This window comes from Phyllobates terribilis, unplaced genomic scaffold, assembly GCF_046119375.1.
Source record: "Phyllobates terribilis strain yellow unplaced genomic scaffold, ASM4611937v1 Scaffold_2__4_contigs__length_985480577, whole genome shotgun sequence".
NCBI lineage: Eukaryota > Metazoa > Chordata > Amphibia > Anura > Dendrobatidae > Phyllobates > Phyllobates terribilis.
Window position 1 is genome coordinate 251,356,324 of NW_027362762.1, and position 25,205 is coordinate 251,381,528.

Below are 25,205 nucleotides of genomic sequence, written 5' to 3' on the forward strand. Positions count from 1 at the left end.
AGCATCTCCATTTAAAGCGTACAGCAGCTATACGAAACTGACCAACTAATGCAGATACCAATCCTTCTATGCACTGTATAATCATTTTAGATGATAACATTTTTTACATGCTTTTAACGCAAGATAAGTGACTAATTCTGAATATCTACCTACAACTTTCATACACTTCTCCCTTTAGCTGATGACATCATATCCTCTTCCTGCAGCTGATGACATCACAGCTGATAGCATACCAAGACATTGTGATGAGACGAAGTTGCATTAAAGCATCTTCTTCAGTGACTCTTCATCACCATCAGACATCTTATTTTAGTTCTCGGACAAGACCAGCATTTCCTCTAAACCTTTCAAGTAATAATCCCAGGTGCTGCTGGAAAAACTAATTTCAGATTAGCAGGTAAGAATTGTTCCAGTTTTATGTGTCTTTCTGAGATGCAAAAAGTGGCACTTGGTCTTTGACTACTTTGTAGAGTGACTGCCTGTGGTGCCAGCACCCTGACAACCGGGCTGCAGATTAAAAGGGTGAAGTCGTTGTTAAAAATCATGCTTCTCTTTTTCTATCAATATAACAGCTCACATTATACTAATCCCTACTCTATACAGCAAAGGTTCTATATATACAGCAAGACAATAGCTTCCCAGCCGTACTGTATGTCAAAAAGCTCCAGAAGTTCCTGAAGGTCAAAAGAACATAATATATTGGCATAGTGCCCCTCTGAATGCAGCATACATGCCAACTCTTACAATTTTCAGATTAATTGCTTATGATAATGAAAGGGGCTGTAAAGCCTTTCAAAAGTGCTGAAAAACCTTAGGACATACCAGCAATATTAGATAAGTGTTTGATTAACTCCGATCAGCTGTTTTAAGAGGCCATGACATTCGTGCTAGGGTAAAACTTAATGAAAAGTAGTTTGCTAATTTACCTACTATTTATATTAGTATCAGGATAATATAGAAATGTTGTCATGTATTTTCAAAGTGAGTACACCAGTCTCATCAGGTCTGAGAAAGCTGTAGCTTCATTCACACGATTGCGTTTAAATACGTAAGTGAAAAAATGGTGCCAGTGTCATCAGTGTTTTGGATCAGTGTGTTATCAGTGTACGGTCCGTTTGTCCATTTTTACCATCAGTGTGTATAATTGATGTATAAATAAATAAAAAAATAAATAAATTACAAAGCTTCTTCCATCCTTTGCAATGTTAAATACGGACTGCGGACGGCACACGGATGCTGTTTGTGTCTTTTGCTGACCCATAGACTTGTAATGGCAATTGCCATCCGTGATAACAGAGAAAACAGACACACGGTCTGTAAAAAAACACAGATATGTGAATAGCACCATGGATTATAATGGGTACGTGTTCTGTTCGTAAATGAAATGGATACAACACGTACTGGAGACTGTAACATCCCTGGCGGCGTGCTGGCATGGCTTACCATCTCCCACCATGCAAGACCTCTAACTTACCTATCAGTCCAGGCTGTGCATTGTACTCCTCTGCTTGCTGTGCAAATGTCTCTTGTCTGCTGGCTTAGGGCGGTGGCGCTGTTACTTCCTGATTCTTAAAGCTACAGTGTGCACAGTCCTAATGCGTCCCCAGCCTATTCCTGTGAGTCACTGGATACTTAAACCTCCCCTACCCTGTGGGAGGTGCCTGAGCAACACTTTCTTAAAGTGTGTTCTGTGCAACTGAGTTGCCAGGTCCTGTCCTGTATCTTGTCTGTTTCCGCCAGCCTGGGGACTGAGTACCCAGGCCCGTTACCTGAATCTGTGACTTCTAGTCTAATCCTGCCACCCTGGGGGCTGAGTACCCAGGCTCGTTCCAGTGTCAGATCCTGTCTGAACTGTGTTCTAGTCCGTTATCTGTTTGTCTCTATGTCCAATCGTTCCCTTTTCCTACAGTGTCTGAACCAGTACCTAACTCCAACTCATTTTCTCTGTACTTCTGTTTGTGAGTTTTGTGTCCACTCGCTATTTCATTGCAAGTACCTTGTGTGTATCTGGTTCTGCTTGTCCCATTTCCCTGCCTCCGTTTCTACCTCCTGTGTTCTAGCTATCTTTCTGTGTTTCCAAGTCTGTTCCATGTGAACAGAGCCCTGTCTTGTCTGCCTGCACCTGTGTCTCTGCTCCGCTCCACTTGTGCTCCGCACCTACGGTTCTGCTCTGCCCTTCTCTGCTTGTCCTCTACACCTGCAGTTCTGCTCTGCCCTGCTTCACTTGTCCTCTGCACATGCAGTTCCGCTCTTCCCTGCTTTGCTTGTCCTCCGCATCTGCGGTTCCACTCTGCTTCACTTGTCCTCCGCACCTGCGGTTCTGCTCTGCCCTGCTTTGCTTGTCCTCTGCACCTGCGGTTCCGCTCTGCCCTGCTTCGCTTGTCCTCCGCACCTGCGGTTCCGCTTTGCTCTGCTCTGCTTGTTCTCCGCACCTGCGGTTCTGCTCTGCTCCACTTGTCCTCCGCACCAGCGGTTCCACTCTGCTCTGGTCCGCTTGTCCACGGCACCTGCGGTTCCGCTCTGCTCTTCTCCGCTTGTTCTCCGGGCCTGCGGTTCCACTCTGCTCTGCTCCGCTTGTCCTCCGCACCTGCATTTCCACTCTGCTCTGCTCCGCCTGTCCTCCACGCCTGCGGTTCCACTCTGATCTGCTCTGCCTGTCCTCCGCACCTGCGGTTCTGCTCTGCTCCGCTTGTCCTTCGTGCCTGCGGTTCTGCTCTGCTCTGCTTGTCCTCTGTGCCTGCGGTTCTGCTCTGCTCCGCTTGTCCTCCGCGCCTGCGGTTCTGCTCTGCTCTGCTCCGCTTGTCCTCCGCATCTGCGGTTCTGCTCTGCTTGTCCTCCGCACATGCAGCTCTGTTCCTGTATCCCAGTCCGTACTGGTCCCTATCCAGCCTGTTTCCCTACATGCCAGTACCCACCTGTCTGCACACCAGCCATGCCGGCCAGTACCCACCTGTCTGCATACCAGCTGTGCCTGCCAGTGCCCGCCTGTCTGCATACCAGCCTAATCTGCCCGTTCCTACATTCCCCGGTGTGGGTCAACAGCTGTGACCAGGGTCTGACCTGGAGTAGCACCTAGGCCATCTCCCACGTCCCTCCTCGGACTACGGAGTCGATTAAGCCACTATGTGTTCGTGGTCGGATCTGGCAAGGACACTAGTCACACCCCTCCAAGCACTCCCCGGTTCGTGTCTCAGTGGGACCACTAACCAGGCTCACTCTAGTCAGTCCAGGCGTGAGCGTAACAGAAACATGCACATTTGAATGGGGCCTAAGGCTGGGAGACCTATTCAATTATGTATAAGGTATGTAAAATCCAGTGGCAGATCTACTTTGTATGTAAAAGATACTATTCTTTAATAGACAAAAACACATTAATGATCAGGAATCAGCCCCATCAACATCTCATCCATACACAAAAGTATCTTTAAAAATCAATGCCTCAAAACTCATTGTCATTGTTCTGAAGAGATATTACACAATGCAAATATGCAAACATGGCCTATAGTGAAATAATTAAAATATGAGCTGAAACAATGAAAAAAGTCCAAATACTGTACAGCCATAGGTTTTATGTAATAAACATTTTTTTACTTAAATTCATGAATTTGAGGCAAAAAAATATTTTTGCTTTTAGAATTCATTAATAATGTTGCACTGTTTTGCTTTTACAGGCTCATCATTTCCATGTGCATTCAATTTTGATATGATATGTAGTAGTGTTGAGCCACCCCCGTAGTGTTCGAGTTCGGTTCGGTTCGTCGAACACCCGTGTGTTCGCCGAACTGTTCGTCGAACTGTTCGTCGAACACCTTCGAACACCGTTAAAACCAATGGCAGGCAAACAAAAACACATAGAAACACATAGAAAACACCTTCAAAGGTGTCCAAAAGCTGACAAACTGCTCAGAAGACACAACTAACACATGGAAAAGTGACAAGTACATATAGTCATGCGAAAAGAAAAGAGGTGGAGGAGTAAAAGGAGGGGGAGACACAGATATAGGCATGTCATGCCCTTCTAAAACCCAAAAAGTGAGAAGCCGACACGTTCAGTCCGCTCCTGCCCGTGCCACCTCCGTGTCGCCGGGTTTGTGCCAGAGCCGCGGTGAACCCTGACGGCCAGCCCCCCTCTCCCAATACTGGTGCCTGTCCGCTGGTGGGTCGAGCGAGCCCCCCTGTGGTGGAGGCAGCTCTAAGCTTTTTAATTTAAATTGTCTCTCTAATTTGAATAAATACACTTTAAATCCATTTACAAGGATCTATTGGAGGGCAAGTCTCATGCCAGCAGCCGCGTAATTCCAGCTCCAGTAGCGTCCACTAAAGCTGCTGCAGTTAAAAAGCTTTTATAAGGATCGAGCTCGGCTGTCCACCGCAAGGCATCCTACTGCCAGTCCGAGCCCCTATGCCTTGGGGTGCCTCCTGATGCTCTTCACTGAGAATCCCGTGGTCCCGAAGCATTTCCTTTGAAAAAATGAAGTGTCCAAACTACAGGTGGTGTAGCTTGCTTAACAGCCGGGATAATCCGCTGACTAGCAGACCCTGCTACTAGGCACAAAGTATTTCCTGGGCTAGATGCAGTTAAAAATTTGTAATTAGATACTCTCGTTGGATGCTGAGAAAGCATTCCATAGAGTCTCCTGGCACGCCATATATGATTCTCTTAAAAAGCTTGGGGTAGGGGTCTAGGGGACCCTTTTATAGCCAAAATCACGGCCCTGTATCGCAACACGTCACCTAGGCTGAAGATAAATGGAACTGTAGCACCCTGAGGGCTCGGTAGCTACAGAGGTATTGCACCTCACCCAGAGGTGTGATATCTCACTCTCAGGTAAGGATGTAGTGTGGATCAGGACCCGACACCTGCATGCATTACACCACATTGCCGTGGGGCAGGGCGACCAATATGCCCCTGAAATGGGCACGACAGTCCCTGTCCCTGGCTGGAGTGGGGGGAGGGAACACTGAGGAAGGGGAACCCTGTAGTGCAGGAGCAGGGAGGAAGCAGTTCCTGGGTGCATTGAGAAGGGAGTATAAAAGGTGGGCACCATCTTAGTTCAGTGCAGAGAAGTCTGAGCAGAAGTGGCAGGGAGCAGGGGCTCTGCATGAGCTCTGCTCCGGAGGCGGGCCTAGTAACAGAGGCCCAGGCCTGGAAGAGGGAGAAGGAAGGAAGAGGAGCAGAGAAGGCTCCAGGAACGAGGAACGAAGGGATCTCAGGGGTGCGGACGGGCGAGTTGCCACCGCACGCCCGAATCCACCTGCGTGGAGGGGTCAGGCCAAAGGGGGAGACCGGTCCCCGAAACTAGTGGAGGCAGGAAACGACCCTCAGCTAAAAACAGGAGGCTGTGACATTTTATGTGGCGCAGCCCCTCGCTACACCTGCTAGGAAGGCACCACATAGGGTCAGGGAAACTGGCGCCAAGTTTACCAAGAGGAGGCCCGAGGCAGCCAGACAGAAGGGTTGGTAAGAAAGGCCAGACAAAGGACACACAAAGGGGGTCCTGTGAAGCACTCCACAGTTATCTGGGAGTTGTCTGAGCCCCTCACCTGGTGAGCACAGTACGACGTGGGCAGCCGTTACCTGCAGACGTGGTCTGGATAATAAGAACTGTGAGTAAAGGCCCTGGACTGCATCACTGACTCCGTGTCATTACTGCTGCTGCCCTGCACCATCACCCCCATCCTCCGCATTCACTGCCCTGAGGCTATACTCCTCCCGTGGGGAGTTATGCTACGCTCTGCTGCACACACAACACCAGCCTCAGCGGTCTGCCCTGGAGCGGCGGTTCACTCTGACCGCAATCCAAGGGTGGCGTAGTCGGACATTTAAACATCAAAACCACATAAATAGTTCCGCCACTGGTTTGACCGCCCTGAGCCACGGAACCGGGTTGCCACCACGGAGACTACAACCACCAGCATCCACCAAAAAGGGTCCGGCTCCGGGTGTCCCAAGGCCCAAGGGGCGCGTCAGAACATTTTCATCACCTTTCACAATCACCAATGGGACAAGGCAGGGATGTTCTCTGTCCCCTCTCTTATACATCCTAGTGACGGAGCACCTGCTCTCATCAATTCGCCATAACCCCAATATTAGGTGGATTGAGGTGGGAGGCACCGAGTACAAGTGCTCTCTATTTGCTGATGATGTCCTAGTATATATCACTCAATCACATATATCCATCCATGCTGTTATGGCTGAAATAGATCACTTTGTTACATGGTCAAATTTTAAAATCAATGCAGCGAAGTCTGAGGCCCTCGATGTCTCCCTCCCCAAATCCATATAGGATTCCATCCAGTCCAACTTTCCCTTTGCCTGGCCCTCACAGGGTATCAAATACTTAGGAATTCCTATTCATAGAGACCTCTCCCATCTATGTTATCTTAATTTTGGGCCCTTTATTGAACAACTCCATACAGACCACGGTTGGCAAGTTAGAACTGTAAGATTCACTACGTGAACCACTGGTGTTTTGTGGAAAAGCACATGTACACTGTGTTCCAAATTATTATGCAAAAAGTGTTTAGGAGTGATAAGGGAAGAATTTGTTTGTTTGTCAGTTAAACTCATTGATGGTGATGTGTGTCAGGGCTCTTTATATCACTGTAAGCAATTGCAGACACCTGTGCTAATTAGTTTGGCAGGTGTGTCCAATGAAAGGCAAGACTACTTAAGAAGGCTGTCTCACATTATTAAGCAGCCTACATTTTCTGCCAAAATGGGAAAGAAAAAGGATGTGTCGGCTGCTGAGAAGCAACAAATTGTGGAGTGTTTAGGTCAAGGCATGACTACAATCAACATTGTGCGATGATCAGGATGAAGTGTCTTGGCAATCAAGAAGTATGTAGCTGATTCACAGTACACACGTGTGCGTGCTGATAAGGGCAAATTGAGGACTCTTTCCTACAGGCAATTTCGTCAGGTTGAAAGAGCAGCAGCAAAAAAGCCTTGTCATAGCAGCAGACAAGTTTTTGAAGCTGCTTGTGCCTCCAACGTCCCCCGAACAACAAGATGCAGGGTCCTTCAGAGGTTTGCAGCTGTGCATACGCCATCCTGTCGACCTCCTCTATCCACTTCACACAAGCAGAAACGGCTCCAGTGGGCCAAACATTACATGAAGACTGATTTCAAAACTGTTTTGTTCACGGATGAGTGCCGTGCAGCGCTCGATGGTCCAGATGGATGGAGTGGAGGATGGCTGGTTGATGGACACCCCACGCAAACACGGCTACAGCGCCAACAAGGAGGAGGTGGAGTAATGTTTTGGGCTGGAATCATGGGGAGAGAGATTGTCGGCCCCTTTAGGATCCCTGAAGGCGCTAAAGATGAACTCCATAATGTATGTGGATTTTCTCAAACAGCAATTCCTGCCATGGTTCAAGAAGAAGAACCGTGTATTTCACAGCAAGATCATTTTTCTGCATGATAATGCACCATCTCATGCTGCACATAAAACATCTGCATCTCTGGCTGATATGGGCATAAAAGGGGACAAACTTATGGTGTGACCCCCATGCTCCCCTGACCTCTACCCCATTCAGAACCTTTGGAGCATCATTAAAAGGACTGTCTATGATGGCGGGAGGCAGTTCACATCTAAGCAACAGCTCTGGGAGGGTATTCTGTCCTCATGCAAAACAATTGAAGCAGAAACCATCCAAAACCTGACAAATTCAATGGACGAGAGAGTTCAGAAGCTCCTTTCGAACAAGGGGTCCTATGTGAAAATGTAACATCACCTAGAATAAAGTTTTGAGTTGAAAACTGATTGATTTCAGTTTCTAACAACCTGCTAATGCTTATAATTTCAAAAATGACCATTTTTTTGGTCTTTATTAAAATGAAAAGGTTGATCGAAAAGTTTGGGGGATCTAAGAGTGTGGCAACCCAGTAGTCATGATTACTTCGAATTCTGACAATATGAGGGTCATGCTGCAGGTAGTGCAGCAAGAAGGCACTTATGTGTCTTGCGCATCTCGGAGCCCCAAAATTATTTTCCGGGCTAGATGCAGCTAAAAATTATTATTAATTTTAAATCTGGTGAAGCTTTAGTATAGATGGCCTAATAGGATCAGTGCTGCACACTGCTACAAAGCCCAAATTATTTTCCAGTCAAGATACAGATAAACATGATTAGTAATTTTAAATCTGGTGGAGCTTATTATCGATGGCCTAATAGAATCAGTGCTGCACACTGCTACAAAGCCCAAATTATTTTCCAGCCAAGATATAGATAAACATGATTAGTAATTTGAAAGCTTAAAACGGTTGGTAGGGTGATTTTAACCAATCATCAAGCTTTTACTCTCCCCAGGATGACACAGGGGTAGAAAAGTCGTTTCGGATCCATGATTTGTTCATCTTTATGAACGTGAGTCTGTCTACATTATCAGTGGAGAGCCGCGTGCGCTTATCTGTCAGCACACCACCAGCAGCGCTGAACACACGTTCAGACAGAACGCTGGCTGCGGGGCATGACAAGATCTCCAAGGCGTAAGTGGCTAGCTCCGGCCATTTATCCAGATTGGAAGCCCAAAAAGAGCAAGGGTCCAGTGACACAGTCGTGGCTTCAATGTTTACTTGGAGATACTCCTGTACCATTGTCTCTAGGCGTTGACTATGTGTCAGACTTCTTGTCTCCTGTGGCCTTGCAAAGGATGGGCTAAAAAAGTGGTGAAATGATTCCGCAAAATTGATGTTACCAGCAGATACTGTGGTTCTGTTACGGTCTGAGTGCTGAACACTTGACGGTCCCACGGTTGGCAAGTTGGAACTGTGAGATTCACTACATGCACCACTGGTATTTTGTGGAAAAGCACATGTAAGATTCTGCAACAGTCTCTGCTGATACTCCTGCATGCGTGCATCCCTTTCTATGGCAGGAATAATTTCTGCAAATTTACTTTTGTACCGGGGATCTAACAGTGTGGCAACCCAGTAGTCAGGATTATTTCTAATTCTCACAATTCGAGGGTCATGTTGCAGGTAGTGCAGCAAGAAGGCACTCATGTGTGTTGCGCATCCAGGAGCACCAAGTCCCTGTTGTGTTGGTGGCGAGGTAACAATCATGCTTCCTTCCTCTGTCCTCTCCCCCCAACCTCGCACAACAGAAATGTGATCAAGGTCTCCCTCATCTGATGAGTCTTCCATCAGTTCGTCCTCCACTTCTTCCTGGGCTCCTGCACCTTCCTCACTAGTTTGGCTGCTACCATGCACCTTGGTAAAACCATCTCCCCCACCCTCACATGCCTGCCGCCTTGGTGCTGCCGACCGTCTGGACCTTGCAGATGTTAGCCCTTCCGCATACAACTCCTCCTCCTCTACTTCCTCCACCTCCTCTTGTGCCACCACCTGACTCCGAATTCTGTTTAACATGTGCTCCAGCATGTAAATCACCGGAATAGTCATGCTGATAATGGCATCGTCAGCACTAAACATCTTCGTCGCCATTTCAAAACTGTGCAGAAGGGTGCATAGGTCCCTGATCTGAGACCACTCCTCCAGCGTGATTTGCCCTACCTCTGGATCTCGTTGGCCCAGGCTATACGTCAGAACGTATTGCACCAGGGCTTGTCGGTGCTGCCACAGTCGCTGCAACATGTGCAGAGTTGAATTCCACCGGGTAGGCACATCGCATTTTAGCCGGTGAAGTGGCAGGCCCAACGACTTCTGTAGAGATGTAAGTCGCTGAGCTGCGGAATGCGAACGGCGAAAGTGAGCACACAGCGACCGTGCCCTCTGCAGAAGGCCATCTAGTCTGGGATAGTGGGCTAACAATTGCTGGACAACCAGGTTCAACACGTGAGCCATACAAGGCACGTGTGTGACATTGCCCCGGCGAAGGGCCGCACCCAGGTTTGCAGCATTGTCGCACACGGCCTTCCCTGGTTTCAGGTCCAGTGGAGACAACCATTCATGAAATTGGTTCTCCAGAGCTGACCACAACTCCTCAGCTGTGTGACTCACATTTCCCAGACATTTCAATGTAAAAACTGCCTGATGACGTTGAGCCCTACTGCCAGCATAGTAAGGAGGTGTGCAGGATCCCTTCTGCGCAGTTAGAAAGCTTGTGGCATGACCAGACAGGCTTTGGGTGCAGGTGGAAGACCGAGAGGAGGTTGAGGAGGCAGAAGCAGTGGAGGAACTTTGACATAAAGAGGATTGACGCACAACTCGTGGGGACGGCAAGACTTGGACAGCAGCCCCTTGTCCTGCTGTCACCATAGTTACCCAGTGCCCAGTCAGCGACATGTAACGCCCCTGTCCATGCCTACTCGTCCAAGTGTCTGTGGTGAAATGCACCCTGTCACACACAGAGTTTCTCAAAGAAGCGGTGATGTTGTGTGCGACATGCTGGTGGAGCGCAGGCACACCTTTCTTTGAGAAGTAGTGCCGACTGGGCATCTGGTACTGGGGCACTGCGACGGACATAAGGTCTCGAAAATCCTCTGTGTCCACTAGGCGGAAAGGCAGCATTTCTGTAGCCAAGAACTTGCAGATGGTGAAATTCAACCTCTTAGCTTTCTCATGGCTAGGAGGAAATGGTCTTTTACTTGTCCACATCTGAGGGACCGAGGGCTGGCTATTGTGCTTAGATGGGGTTGATAAGGGTGTCCCCGGCAAACTGCCGGTCTGTGAGGAAGATGCAGGCGGACATGTTAGGTTGCCTTGATCCAAAGGTGGTGCTATCGATGTCGGACAGCGCTCAACACCAGCTGGTGTTACCACCTCCAAAGAAAATGATGACCTGCCAATCACGCTGGCTGTTGTGGGTAAAGAGGTGGCAGGTCTGCGCCCCAAAACAGGTGTGACTGCTGTCCCCCCAGTCACAGAGGATGAAGAGGCCGCGGATGCACAAGATATGGCAGACGGTGGTTGGCCCGGCCGGCTAGGCCGCATTGTAGCACACTGAGCTTCCCACTGCAACTTATGCTTCATGTCCATGTGCCGGTTCATGCATGAAGTACTCAAACTATGTATTTTTTGGCCTCTACTTAGCTTTTGCTGACAAATGTTACAGATAACACGAGTTGGGTCATCTTTATCGATCTGAAAAAATGCCCAGGCTATGCAAGGCTTAGCACCCATGCGACCTGAAGAGCCACCACGACTTGTGGTGAGAGGCAGAGTTGTGTTTGAGGACTCAGTTGTTGACGTGCTTCCAGTACTACGTCTCTGTCCAGGAAGGCGCAACCTGACCTCATCGTCACTAGCATCTTCCTCCACCTCCTCTGCTGACCTCATCTCTTGGCTGACTGTGGGTTGACAGTAAGTAGGATCTCCAACCTCATCATCATCACCCTGTGCGTTATCACACCCGTCGTCCTCAGAGCCAACCTGTTCCTGCCCTGACAAAAAACTAAAGTTGTCGCTCCAATCAGGTATTTGAGTCTTATCATCGTCTTCCTCATTGTCTCCACCAACAGGAGTTACAGTTTGGGAATGAGGGTCTACATTATGGTCAGAACCTTCTGCGTCTGGTCCTGGATCCGACTCATAAAGATTCTGGGCATCAGTGCAGATCATTTCCTCGTCTGGATTCACAGAAGCGCTGGAGTCGACCTCTGATTCCCAGGCTATAGTATGAGTAAACAGCTCTGCAGACTCAACCATCTGTTCTACCTCATACTCAGACGGGCAGCTGGAGATTTGGGAGCTGTGAGGAAGCAAGTGCGATTGGGGTGAAACCTTTGAGGACTGGAGTATTTGTGATGTTGAAGTTGATGTGGAGGAGAGCCCACTTAAAGGAGCACTTGATATCCGTTGAAGCACCTGCTGTTTTTGTGCCTCATCTGGAATTTGTAGCGATTGGCGTGGCCATAAGAAAGGGATCTTATCACATTGTCCGCTAAAAGAAGTAGACATTTTAGTTTGGCTGGAAGATGGTCTTTCTTCTGCAGATGTTACTGTTGCTTTAACACCTACCCCACGGACACAACCTTTTTTCCACTTCCCAACACGCCTATTCCCCTTTCCACCAGCAGCAGGCCTTTTTCCACTCATTTTGGTGGTTAACTAATTAACAACTCTGGAGTTGTTTGCACAAAAAAACAATGGATGGGAACCGAGCAGAGCTGAGTGGCCAAACTGTGGTATTAGGCCAAAACTATTGGCTGGGTTAGATGCATAAAAAAATTATATTCAATTTGCAACCTGATGGAGGTCAGTATAGATGGACTAATAGAGAAAGTCCCACACACTGCTAGAAGGCCAAATATTTTTTCAGAGCTAGATGCAGATAAAAATTATTTTTAATTTGCAACCTGATGGAGGTCAGTATAGATGGACTAATAGAGAAAGTCCCACACACTGCTAGAAGGCCAATTATTTTTTCAGAGCTAGTTGCAGATAAAAATAATTTTTAATTTGCAACCTGATGGAGGTCAGTATAGATGGACTAATAGAGAAAGTCCCACACACTGCTAGAAGGCCAAATATTTTTTCAGAGGTAGATGCAGAAAAAAATATATTCAGTTTGCAACCTGATGGAGGTCTGTATAGATGGATTAATAGAACAAGTCCCACACACAGCTAGAAGCCCAATATTTTTTCAGAGGTAGATGCAGAAAAAAATATATTCAGTTTTCAACCTGATGGAGGTCAGTATAGATGAACTAATACAACAAGTCCCACACACAGCTAGAAGCCCAATATTTTTTCAGAGGTAGATGCAGAAAAAAATATATTCAGTTTGCAACCTGATGGAGGTCTGTATAGATGGATTAATAGAACAAGTCCCACACACAGCTAGAAGCCCAATATTTTTTCAGAGGTAGATGCAGAAAAAAATATATTCATTTTGCAACCTGATGGAGGTCAGTACAGATGGACTAATACAACAAGTCCCACACACAGCTAGAAGCCCAATATTTTTTCAGAGGTAGATGCAGAAAAAAATATATTCAGTATGCAACCTGATGGAGGTCTGTATAGATGGATTAACAGAACAAGTCCCACACACAGCTAGAAGCCCAATATTTTTTCAGAGGTAGATGCAGAAAAAAATATATTCAGTTTGCAACCTGATGGAGGTCAGTATAGATGGACTAATACAACAAGTCCCACACACAGCTAGAAGCCCAATATTTTTTCAGAGGTAGATGCAGAAAAAAATATATTCAGTTTGCAACCTGATGGAGGTCTGTATAGATGGACTAATACAACAAGTCCCACACACAGCTAGAAGCCCAATATTTTTTCAGAGGTAGATGCAGAAAAAAATATATTCAGTTTGCAACCTGATGGAGGTCAGTATAGATGGACTAATACAACAAGTCCCACACACAGCTAGAAGCCCAATATTTTTTCAGAGGTAGATGCAGAAAAAAATATATTCAGTTTGCAACCTGATGGAGGTCTGTATAGATGGACTAATACAACAAGTCCCACACACAGCTAGAAGCCCAATATTTTTTCAGAGGTAGATGCAGAAAAAAATATATTCAGTTTGCAACCTGATGGAGGTCAGTATAGATGGACTAATACAACAAGTCCCACACACAGCTAGAAGCCCAATATTTTTTCAGAGCTAGATGCAGAAAAAAATTATATTCAATTTGCAACCTTATGGAGGTCGGTATAGATGGACTAATAGAATGATGCTATGCCCAAAAGATTTTACTTCACTAGGTGCAGTAAAAAAATTGGTATTCTATACACAGGTGGTATATCTTGCAACACAGATAGGCTACTCCACTGACTAACACACTCTGCAATAGGCCAAAAAGGATTAGCTTTGCTAGATTCAGCCAAATGCTGTGAAAAAAACTTGCACAGCACTGGCACAGACCTGCCTGGCAAAAACTGATAGGAACTGATGTAACCTAGTCCTGAAAAGGACTCCAATTACAATTAGTCTTTACTCCCACAATCTATTTAAGAGCACAGACCTGCCTGATAAAAGTCGTAGGAAATGCTGTAACCTAGTCCTTAAAAGGACTGCAATCACAACTATTCCCTACTCCCAAGCTATCTGTAGATTTGTGCGAAAATTGGCTTGAAATTAACAAGGTATAGCGCACACAGCAACAGCGGTGCCGTCTAACACGCAGCTGCAGCAGTGAGAAAATGGTGGCGACGGGGAAAATGGCTTGGTATTATAGGGCAAGGACATGTGACATACACTGCCAATGACACATGCCCTTGCTTGTGTGAAAAAAAGCACTTCGCTCCGTGTGTGCGCTGCTGATAGGCTGACAGATTGCACCTCCCCACTGTAAATGCGGGAAAGAGAAAAAAAAAATGGAGATCTTCATTGTTCCTGCAGAGATCCATCCCCTGCCCCTCCCCCCACCCCGCTGTACACTCAAACTGCGTATTAACATTAATTTTCATTATTACTGAGAAAAAATCCAGTTATGATTTTGGTGCACGAACAGTTATCGAACATAACCTCGAACAGCCGAATTTTTCTCAAATTGTTCGTGTTCGCCGAACGGCTCGAACACCGCCCAAAACAGCTCGAATTTGAGATTGGCGAGCAGTTCGAGTAGAACAACGCTCATCTCTAGTATGTAGTCATAAATCAACTGAAAGAAGCTATGAAAAAGGTAGATAAAAAGAGTTATGAACACCCTACCAGTCGTCTATCATAGCGGGCTGACTAAGAAATTCTCAGTAAGCTCATTTTGCAGGCACCAATAGACAGTAGTGTTAAGCGAATTTGTTCGGCATATCAAATTCGTGTTCGTGTTCCCACTTGTTCGCGCCAAAAAATCGGCTCCGCCTATGAACATCCCTTATTTGCCACACTGTCACGCAGATGTCATGTTCACATGTTCAATATTTGGTCAGTTTTTTACCTCAGTATTTGTAAGTCAAAATAAGGAGAGGAACAATCAGAGGGAAAGTATAATAGAAACACGTCACCACTTCTGCATTTTCACCCACACCTGGTTTTGGCTTACAAATACTGAGGTAAAATACTGACCGAATACTGAATGTGTGAATGTGGCCTAATACAGAGGCTATAGAAAGATTTTCCCAAAAGATCATGTTTTTTTAGGTTGGCATAAAATCATGCAGTACATATTTTTGTCTATGGGTCCATTCCATTTTAGGGTTAATTACTGCATTGATAGACATTAAGCCACTTGCATAGATGTAATAAAGTTGATCACAGTTTTCTAAAGACATTAAAATAAATTAAGAATATTACTATCACATTTCATGAATGTTAGCACAAACTTAATCACATTTAAGGAATTATTGATACAATCAAAGTCTCTGCTATGAAGGAATGTGATAAGAAAGGAAGGTCTTAGATCTCTGAGTTAAATATTATGCATATCCTTTAAAGTTATTTGCCCTCCAGATTCTCATATTTATTATATCTGCTAACTTCATGTAATGTGCATATACAATTTATCATATAATTTTGAGCTAGGAAAATACTCCCCCAAAATTCAAATATACTATAATGTATATCTGACGTTGGTTTACCATTGTTCTACTATACAATGCATATCAGAGGAAGTTATTTTTATAAATATGCCATGTTAGTAGTGGCTTTTTTGGATGAAGTCATTTTTGGCTTTACAGCCAAGTGGGCTGAGCCTGGCAGCATGGGTGCTACATGGTTGCTGTGTAACTCCCTCTGTAAGTTTTTTGTTGGAGCAACATTGGTCAATGCATTCCAATACTCTATCCCGCATTAGAGCGTTTTTTCAGTACTGTGATATCGATGGCCTATTGTGAAGATCTGAGGTTGTGGGTTGTAATAATAACCTAGACAGGTTAAGGATGGAACAATATTTCATTCCTTACAACCATGGTTTTACAACAATTCCAGGTAAAATGGCCAAATACAATGCTCTCAGTCCACAAGTTACCCACCTGGGATCGGTAGTTCCATTGCCCCATGTACCAGGCGATACTCACTGTCTCCCAACTTTTGGTTGGCCCATAGATTTTGTATCTTCCGCCAGTATAGTCTGTAGCCACAGTCCACGCTCCTCCAGATGACAGATAACATGACCGAAGCCCATGTATCGAGCAACAATACTCCTTAAAAAAGTTCAGCAAATCCAGATGACAAATCCCACAATTGTAGCTGGTGTGTCCAGCCCAGCCGGCAACTGATCTCCAAATTTCATTCACAGGCAATCCATCCATGGCTTCAAGACCTCAGCCTAGATCCTCTACCTTTGAAGTCACTCTCCTTGCTCACTGACTAAAACATGTGGCTTCTTCCTCACTTCTTGGGATCAGCCCCCAGAATGGACAGAAGTATTCACACCCTCCCCTTTGAAATTTTGCTTTTAGCTTAAAGAATGAAGAATATTCTAGAAGCCCATCACCTGGCATTGCATGTGAGACCCCTATGGCTATGGCTCCCCTGGGTTTACTATCCCCATCTACACGATGGGCCTAATGGTTGGGAGAACAATGGCTTGAGGCCCCTGAAATACTGATGAGATTAATGGTACAATTGCTTTACATTTACCTTTAGCAATCTTCTGTCTGGCCTTATGTGTACATATGATCCATCCTGCATGTCTTCCTTTGCTTACTGTCCCTGAATGGAAACATTGATTCCTGAGGCTGAACTAATGAGCAAGTGAATGTCTAATAAAATACAACAAGCAAATCTCTAATAAAACACAACAATTAGATGAAATAACCAGTGCTCCATGCTGGAAAAGTCTGCATCCCCAGATCTTAATGTGCGACTCCTAGAGTCTAGGAGTCACACATCAGGATCTCTGGACCGTTTCACTTACAGATAAACCTTGAAAAATGCCTGGCGAAACGTTGGATGTCTTAATTTATCTTTTATGTGGGTCAACTGAATAAAATCATTTCTTTATCCTGCAAGTTGAGAGCTGAAGTACTTTCTGTGTATATGAAGACTACTTCTTACATCTGAGCACCACAAAGATTATTTTTACAATAGAGCAAACATTTTTTTTCTATTAAAATAATGGAAATAGAATTAAATACTAATTTTACCCCAGACTCAATTAAATAATTTTTTTATAAAAAAACAAACTCTCATGTTCTACATCAATAAAATATCATGAACTTAATTATGAAATTATTTCTAGATGGTACAAAACGCCAGATTTTTCCCAAAAAGTCCTACACAACTATTCACACATTTGGTTCCTTTGCCTAAAAATCAAACCACTATAAAAAAAAATTAATTATGAAATAGAATAGCCCTCACCCATAGTTTAATCTTACATAATCTAAAAACTCAACATTGGAAAGTTACAAATCCCCATTTTGTGCTAGAATGAACCAATGAGCTGAATCGTATATACACATTAGAAAAGATTTGACTGTCTTGTGTCAGAATTAAACATATTTAACCCCTTTACGACCTTGGATGTATGAGTACGCCCAAGGTCGTATCCCTGCACTCTATGCGGGCTTTGGTGCTGAACCCGCATATTTCCGGACACATGACAGCTGATCTGTACAGCTATCATGTGCCCCTAACAGCCGTGGGTAAAATTGTGATCTACCCGTGGATGTTGACTAGTTAAATGCCGCTGTCAATCTCTGACAGCAGCATTTAGCTCGATCTTACCGGAAGTGCGTCACTAATCCTGCCCAGCAGCGCCTGTGTCACATGACAGCGAGTCGCCTATGGGTTGATATAACAACCCGGGGTCAGCATGAGACCTCTGCGGTTGTCATTGCTGGTATGCTATGAGTGCCACCCAGTGGTCGGCGCTCATAGCAAGTGAGCATTTCAGCTACATACAGAAGAGCTGAAAACCTGCTGTGTTTAGCACAGGTGATCGGATGATTGCAAATTCTAGTCTCCCATGGAGACTATTGAAGCTTGTGGAAACAAAAAACAATGTTTTTAAAAATATAAAAAATTTTTAAAAAGTAATATAAATAATATAAAAACTTAAATCACCCCCTTTCGCCCTATTCAAAATAAAAAATAAAAAAAACAATTATGCACATATTTGGTAACGCCGTATTCAGAATCACCTGATCTTTCGATATATAAAAATAATTAATCTAATCAGTGAACGGGGTAAAAAGAAAAAAAATCAAAACGCCAGAATACATTTTTTTTAGTAGCAGCAACATCGCAATAAAATGCAATAACAGGCAATCAAAGGATAGTATCCACCCCAAAATGGTATAAAAAAAATGTCAGCTTAGCACGCAAAAAATAAGCTATCACCCAGCACCAGATTCTGAAAAATTGAGACACTGGGGGTCTTGGAAAATGGCGCCATTTTTTTTTTCAAACTGGATTTTTTTTCACCACTTAAATAAAGAGAAGCTACACATGTTTGGTATCTAGGAATTTGTAGTGACCTGGAGAATCATAATGGCAGGTCAGTTTTAGCATGAAGTGAGCATCGTAGAACAAAAAAAAAAGCAATTTTGGAATTTAATTTTGTATTTTCAATTTCACTCCACTTTGAATTTTTTTCTAGTATTCAAGTACAAGATATGGTAAAACCAATGATTTTGTTCAAAAGTACAACTTGTCCTGCAAAAAACAAGCCCTCACATGGCCATATTGACCAAAAAATAAAAAATTATGGCTCTGGGTAGACGGAGCAAAAAACGAAAACACAAAAAATCCAAGGTAGTTAGGTGTAGTGTTGAGCCACCCCTGTAGTGTTCGGGTTCGGTTCGGTTCGTCGAACACCGGGATGTTCGAGGAACAGTTTGTCAAACTGTTCGTCGAACACCGTAAAAACGAAGGGCAGGCAAACAAAAACACATAGAAACACATAGAAAACTTGATCAAAGGTGTCCAAAAGCTGACAAACTGCTCAGAAGACGCTCTCTTTAAAAAAGCCGGCCGGCAATACAGCAGCGACATACACCGGTACCCGACAATTTAGAACTGAAAGAATAGAGCTTCACACATAGATTAGATAGATAGAAACATGTCAGACACATATATAAGAAGTACAGTGACAGTGTTGCTTACTGTACTTGTCATTTAGTGTAAAGGATTTATTTAAAAAAATATTAGTGTTTTCATGCACCGTCTCTTTAAAAAAGCCGTCCGGCAATTCAGCAGCGGTACCCGACAATTTAGAACAGAAAGATAGAGCTTCACACATAGATTAGATAGATAGAAACATGTCAGTCACATATATAATAAGTACAGTGATATTGTTGGTTACTGTACTTGTCATTTAGTGTTAAAATAAAGGATTTATTTGAAAAAAAATTGGTGTGGGGTTCCCCGTAATTTTAGGCTCTAGCGGAGGTTAAGCAGATGGCTGGGGCAGATGTTTGAAGCCTGGGAAGGGGTAATACCCACGGAGCTTCCCATGCTACTAATATCAGCCCCCAGCTGAATACCTAGCCTTTACTAGCTATTAAAATGGGGGACCCCCCCCAAAAAAATGACGTGGGGTCCCCCCTATTTTAATAGCTAGCAAAGGCTAGGCACACAGCTGGGGGCTGATATTAATAGCCCAGGAAGGGTGGCATGAATATTGGCCCCCTCCCAGGCTAGAAACACCAGCCGTCAGCCATCCCAGAAATTCTGGCACTTAGCCTCGCTCTTCCCACTGCCCTGTAGCGGTGGCAGTGGGGTAATAGGGTTGTGGTTGATGTCAGCTTATAATGAGAGCTGACATCAAGCCCAGGTTAGTATAAACCACCATGGCTGTGACATTACAGTGAGTGGCAGACAATCCCTGCATGATTGGTGCTCTAAATAGCACCAGACATGCAGGACACGCTTTTGGTGCACGAACAGTTATCGAATATAACCTCGAACAGCCGAATTTTTTGCAAATCATTCGGGTTCGTCGAACAACTCGAACACTGCCCAAAACAGCTCGAATTTGAGATTGGCGAACAGTTCGAGTCGAACACCGCTCATCTCTAGTTAGGTGGTCACTAGTGTTGAGCGAACATGCTCGACACTGCTCGGTACTCGCGCGAGCATCACGCTACTCGGGATGTTCGGCGAGCACCGATCATTAGTGTTGAGCCACCCCCGTAGTGTTCGAGTTCGTTTCGGTTCGTCGAACACCCGTGTGTTCGCCGAACTGTTCGTCGATCTGTTCGTCAAACACCTTCGAACACCGTTAAAACCAATGGCAGGCAAACAAAAACACATAGAAACACATAGAAAACACCTTCAAAGGTGTCCAAAAGCTGACAAACTGCTCAGAAGACATAACTAACACATGGAAAAGTGACAAGTACATATAGTCATGCGAAAATAAAAGAGGTGGAGGAGTAAAAGGAGGGGGAGACACAGATATAGGCATGTCATGCCCTTCTAAAATCCAAAAAGTGAGAAGCCGACACGGCCAGTCCGTTCCTGCCCGTGCCACCTCCGTGTCGCCGGGTTTGTGCCAGAGCCGCGGTGGACCCTGACGGCCAGCCCCCCTCTCCTAATACTGGTGCCTGTCCGCTGGTGGGTCGAGCCCCCCGTGGTGGGGGGGGAGAAACATCTGCAGAAGAAAGACCATCTTCCAGCCAAACTAACATGTCGACTTCTTTTCGTGGACAATGTGATACGATCCCTTTGTTACGGACACGCCCATCGCTACAAATTCCAGATGAGGCACAAAAACAGCAGGTGCTTCAGCGGATATCAAGTGCTCCTTCAAGTGGGCTCTCCTCCACCTCAACTTCAACATCACAAATACTCCAGTCCTCAGAGGTGTCACCCCAATCGCACTTGCTTCCTCACAGCTCCCAAGTCTCCAGCTGCCCATCTGAGTATGGGGTAACACAGATGGTTGAGTCTGCACAGCTGTTTACTCATACTATAGCCTGGGAAACGGAGGTCTGCTCCAGAGCTTCTGTTAATCCAGACGAGGAAATGATCTGCACTGATGCCCAGAATCTTTATAAGTTGGATCCAGGACCAGATGAAGAATGTTCTGAGCATAATGTAGACCCTCGTTCCCAAACTGTAACTCCTGTTGGTGGAGACAATGATGAAGACGATGATGAGACTCAAATACCTGATTGGAGCGACAACTTGACTTTTCGGTCAGGGCAGGAAGAGGTTGGCTTTGAGGACGACGGGTGTGATAACACACAGGGTGATGATGACAAGGTTGGAGATCCCACTTACTGTCAACCCACAGTCAGCCAGTCGATGAGGTCACCCGGGCCTTTGCCTGGCCTTTGGGATGTCGCCGTGGTCGGCTCCCTGGCCCGTACCCTGGGGTCACTCTTTAAAAGGGTGGATAATTGTTAATTTTATAAGAGTTTGTGACACCACCTGTGGTATCTGGTGAGAAGCACCAGCGCTGCAGCAGTCCACTGAGGTCCGTGATAAGGCAGCTCGATGGTATAGCTCCCCACAGGTGGAGCTAGGTCTCAGGGCAGCGTATGCAGGGGGAATGCAGGACAGGCGAGACCCAGCTGGGTCAGAGCAAGAACGGAAACGGACACGGTAGTCACTTCAGTACCTTTTACTGGAGGAAATTCAGGCACATCCTGGAGCACTGTAGGGTGAAGGGTGCATATCAGGATCCTCCCCAATGAGCAGGTGTAGGGCCTCCTGTTTCTTGCCTCTGCGCAGTAAGTTTCTGACCTGCCTGGAGCTAGGCCTAACTTTGTCTCTGTCCTGCGCTGGCTGACCTTGTGGTAGGGCCTTCTCTTGAAGTTCATGCTCCCAGTATGCGGGGCCTAAGCGTCTCCTGGCTCTGTTACGTATCAGCACCTTAGCGATCCTGGGACTTGTAGTTCTCCAGGGATTCCGGTTATGCCTTACTGGGTCATAGAGATCCCAGTAAGCTCGGATCCGGTGTCCGGTAAATGCTTCGGGGTGAGCTGGTTAAGCTCCTCTGCCCCTTATGTACTAACTCGCCACTCGCCTTCGGCCTACTCGGGCCCTCAATAGGCTATACACACCAACGGCAGCTTGCCGCGCTTCACCGATCTTATGACGCCGACACACCTTAAGCTCTATCTGGGCTCCCTGAATCTAGCTAGCAGGAGCCTCGTGCTCCACTGCTGAACTATTAACTGAGTTCTCTAGACTAGACTGAGCTCCACTGCAGACTGACCTCTCTTAGGCTTCTCTACTGCAGGAACTCTTCATAGGAACTGAACTGACTAGCTCCACCTTCCCTATTTATATCCCTAACGGGCTCCCTCTGCTGGTCTGAGGTGGAAGGTGGAGATGTGTGAATGTTTATGGGGGCCTCTTATGGAGGATTCCATCAATACACTCTTCTAGGATCTGTGATACCAAGCGCAGCGGGGCGTCACAGATGCTATTGACGACGAGGTTAGGTTGCGCCTTCCTGGACAGAGACGGAGTACTGGAAGCACGTCAACAACTGTATCCTCAACCACAACTCCGCCTCTGACCACAAGTCGTAGTGGCTCTTCAGGTCGCATGGGCTCTAAGCCTTGCATAGCCTGGGCATTTATTCAGATCGATAAGGATGACCCAACTCGTGTTATCTGTAATATTTGTCACGAAAAGCTAAGTAGAGGCCAAAAAATCCATAGTTTGAGTACTTCATGCATGTACCGTCACATGGATATGAAGCATAAGTTGCAGTGGGAAGCTCACTGTGCTACAATGCGGCCTAGCAGGCTGGGCCAACCACCGTCTGCCCCATCTTGTGCATCCGCAGCCTCTTCATCCTCTGTGACTGGGGGGACAGCAGTCACACATGTTTTTGGATGCAGACCTGCCACCTCTTTACCTGCAACAGCCAGTGTGATTGGCAGGTCGTCAGTTCATTGGGAAGTGGAAACACCTGCTGGTGTTGAGAGCTCTCTGACATCGAGAGCACCACCTTTGGATCAAGGCAACCTAACATGTCCGCCTGCATCTTCCTCACAGACCGGCAGTTTGCCAGGGACACCCTACTCAACCCCGTCAAAGCACAACAGCCAGCCCTCGGTCCCTCAGATGTGGACAAGTAAAAGACCATTTCCTCCTAGCCATGAGAAAGCTAAGAGGTTGAATTTCACCATCTGCAAGCTGTTGGCTACAGAAATGCTGCCTTTCCGCCTGGAGGACACAGTGGATTTTTGAGACCTTATGTCCGTCGCAGTGCCCCAGTACCAGATGCCCAGTCGGCACTACTTCTCAAAGAAAGGTGTGCCTGCGCTCCACCAGCATGTCGCACACAACATCACCGCTTCTTTGAGAAACTCTGTGTGTGACAGGGTGCATTTCACCACAGACACTTGGACGAGTAGGCATGGACAGGGGCATTACATGTCGCTGACAGGGCACTGGGTAACTATGGTGACAGCAGGACAAGGGGCTGCTGTCCAAGTCTTGCCTTCCCCGCGAGTTGTACGTCAATCCTCTTTATCTAGAAGTTCCTCCACTGCTTCTGCCTCCTCAACCTCCTCTCGGTCCTCCACCTGCACCCAAAGCCTGTCTGGTAATGCCACCTGCTTTCTAACTGCGCACCTCCTTACTATGCTGGCAGCAGGGCTCAACGGCATCAGTGTTTACTTTGAAATGTCTGGGAAATGTGAGTCACACAGCTGAGGACTTGTGGTCAGCTCTGGAGACCCAGTTTCATGAATGGTTGTCTCCACTGGACCTGCAACCAGGGAAGGCCGTGTGCGACAATGCTGCAAACCTGGGTGCGGCCCTTCGCCGGGGCAATGTTACACACGTGCCTTGTATGGCTCACGTGTTGAACCTGGTTGTCCATAAATTTTTAGCCCACTATCCCGGACTAGATGGCCTTGTGCAGAGGGCACGGTCGCTGTGTGCTCACTTCCGCCGTTCGCATCCCGCAGCTCAACGACTTACATCTCTACAGAAGTCGTTGGGCCTGCCAGTTCACCCGCTGAAATGCGATGTGCCGACACGGTGGAATTCAACTCTGCACATGTTGCAGCGACTGTGGCAGCACCGACAAGCCCTGGTGCAATAGTTTCTGATGTATAGCCTGGGCCAACGAGATCCAGAGGTGGGGCAAATCACACAGCAGGAGTGGTCTCAGATCAGGGACCTATGAAGTTGACGCGCCCCCTGGGCCGTGGGGTACCCGGAGCCGGGCCGGTAGATGCTGGGGGTTGTAGTCACTGTGGCGGTGACCCGGTCCGTGACCCAGGGCGGTCAATCCAACGGTAATTTGTATATATGGATTTTATAATGTCCGACTACGCCACCTGTGGAGTGCGGCCAAAGGGGCCGCCGCTGCGGAACAGTCCTCTGAAGCTGGTGGTTTTTCTGCAATGGTATTATTACTCACCACAGGAAGAGTGTAGCTTCAGGGCAGTGTGGGTGGATGATGGTGGTTGTAGTGCAGGGAGTCAGTAATGAACACAGAGTCCGTGTGATGCAGTCCCAAGATATTTACTCACAGTTGTTGCAGTCCAGATTACAGGTACCAGAGCTATCTCACCCGTCGTGCTGTGCGTACTCAGTGAGGGGCTCAGTCCACTCCCAGATAGCTCCGGAGTACTTAGCAGGACCCCCTTCTGTGTGTCCTTTCTCTGGCCTTCTCCCTGCACCTCACACCCAGTGACACTTCTATCCGGTATCCTCGGGCCTTGGCGGGCGACTTGTGTTCCGTCCCCTGGGTCCTATGTGGCTACCTTCTTAGTGAGACTGGTGTGGACTTTTCCCTGCAGTACATGAAATGCTGCAGCCTCCGGTTTCTAGTTGAGCCTTGCTGTTTCTCCTCTAGTTGAGGGACCGGTTCCCCTTATCTGGCCTGACCCCTCTACCTCCTGGTAGCAGCGGGAGTACAGGTGGCCTTCTGCACGGCCCATAGCCCTAGGGTCCCTTCGGTTCCTGGAGCCTTCCTGCTCCCACTCCTCTCTTCTCTCCTTCAGTCCTGGGCCTCCCAGGCTAGGCCCGCCTCCGGAGCAGAGCTCATGCCGAGCCTCTGCTCCTGTCACTTTTCCTCCTCTGACTGGCTTGCTCTTTCTAAGATGGCTTCCTATTTATACTCTCCCTGTCATGTGCTCCCCTAAGCTGCTCCCCTAAGCACCCACTACATAGGATCCTCCCACCAGCTAGGGACCTGGGACTGTGCTCTCCCTTAGGAGCAATCTCGCCCTAACCCCACTGCGGGTATGTGTTGGATGCAGGTGTTAGGGTCCCGAGCCATACGCCTTCTTTACCTGAGGGTGAGATACCACACCTCTGGGTGAGATGCAGTAACTCTGTGGTGACTGCACCCTCAGGGGCGCCACACACCTTTCTGCACAGTTTTGAATTGGCGACGAAGATGTTTAGTGCTGACGACGATGCCATTATCAGCATAACTATTCCGGTGATTTACATGCTGGAGCACACATTAAACAG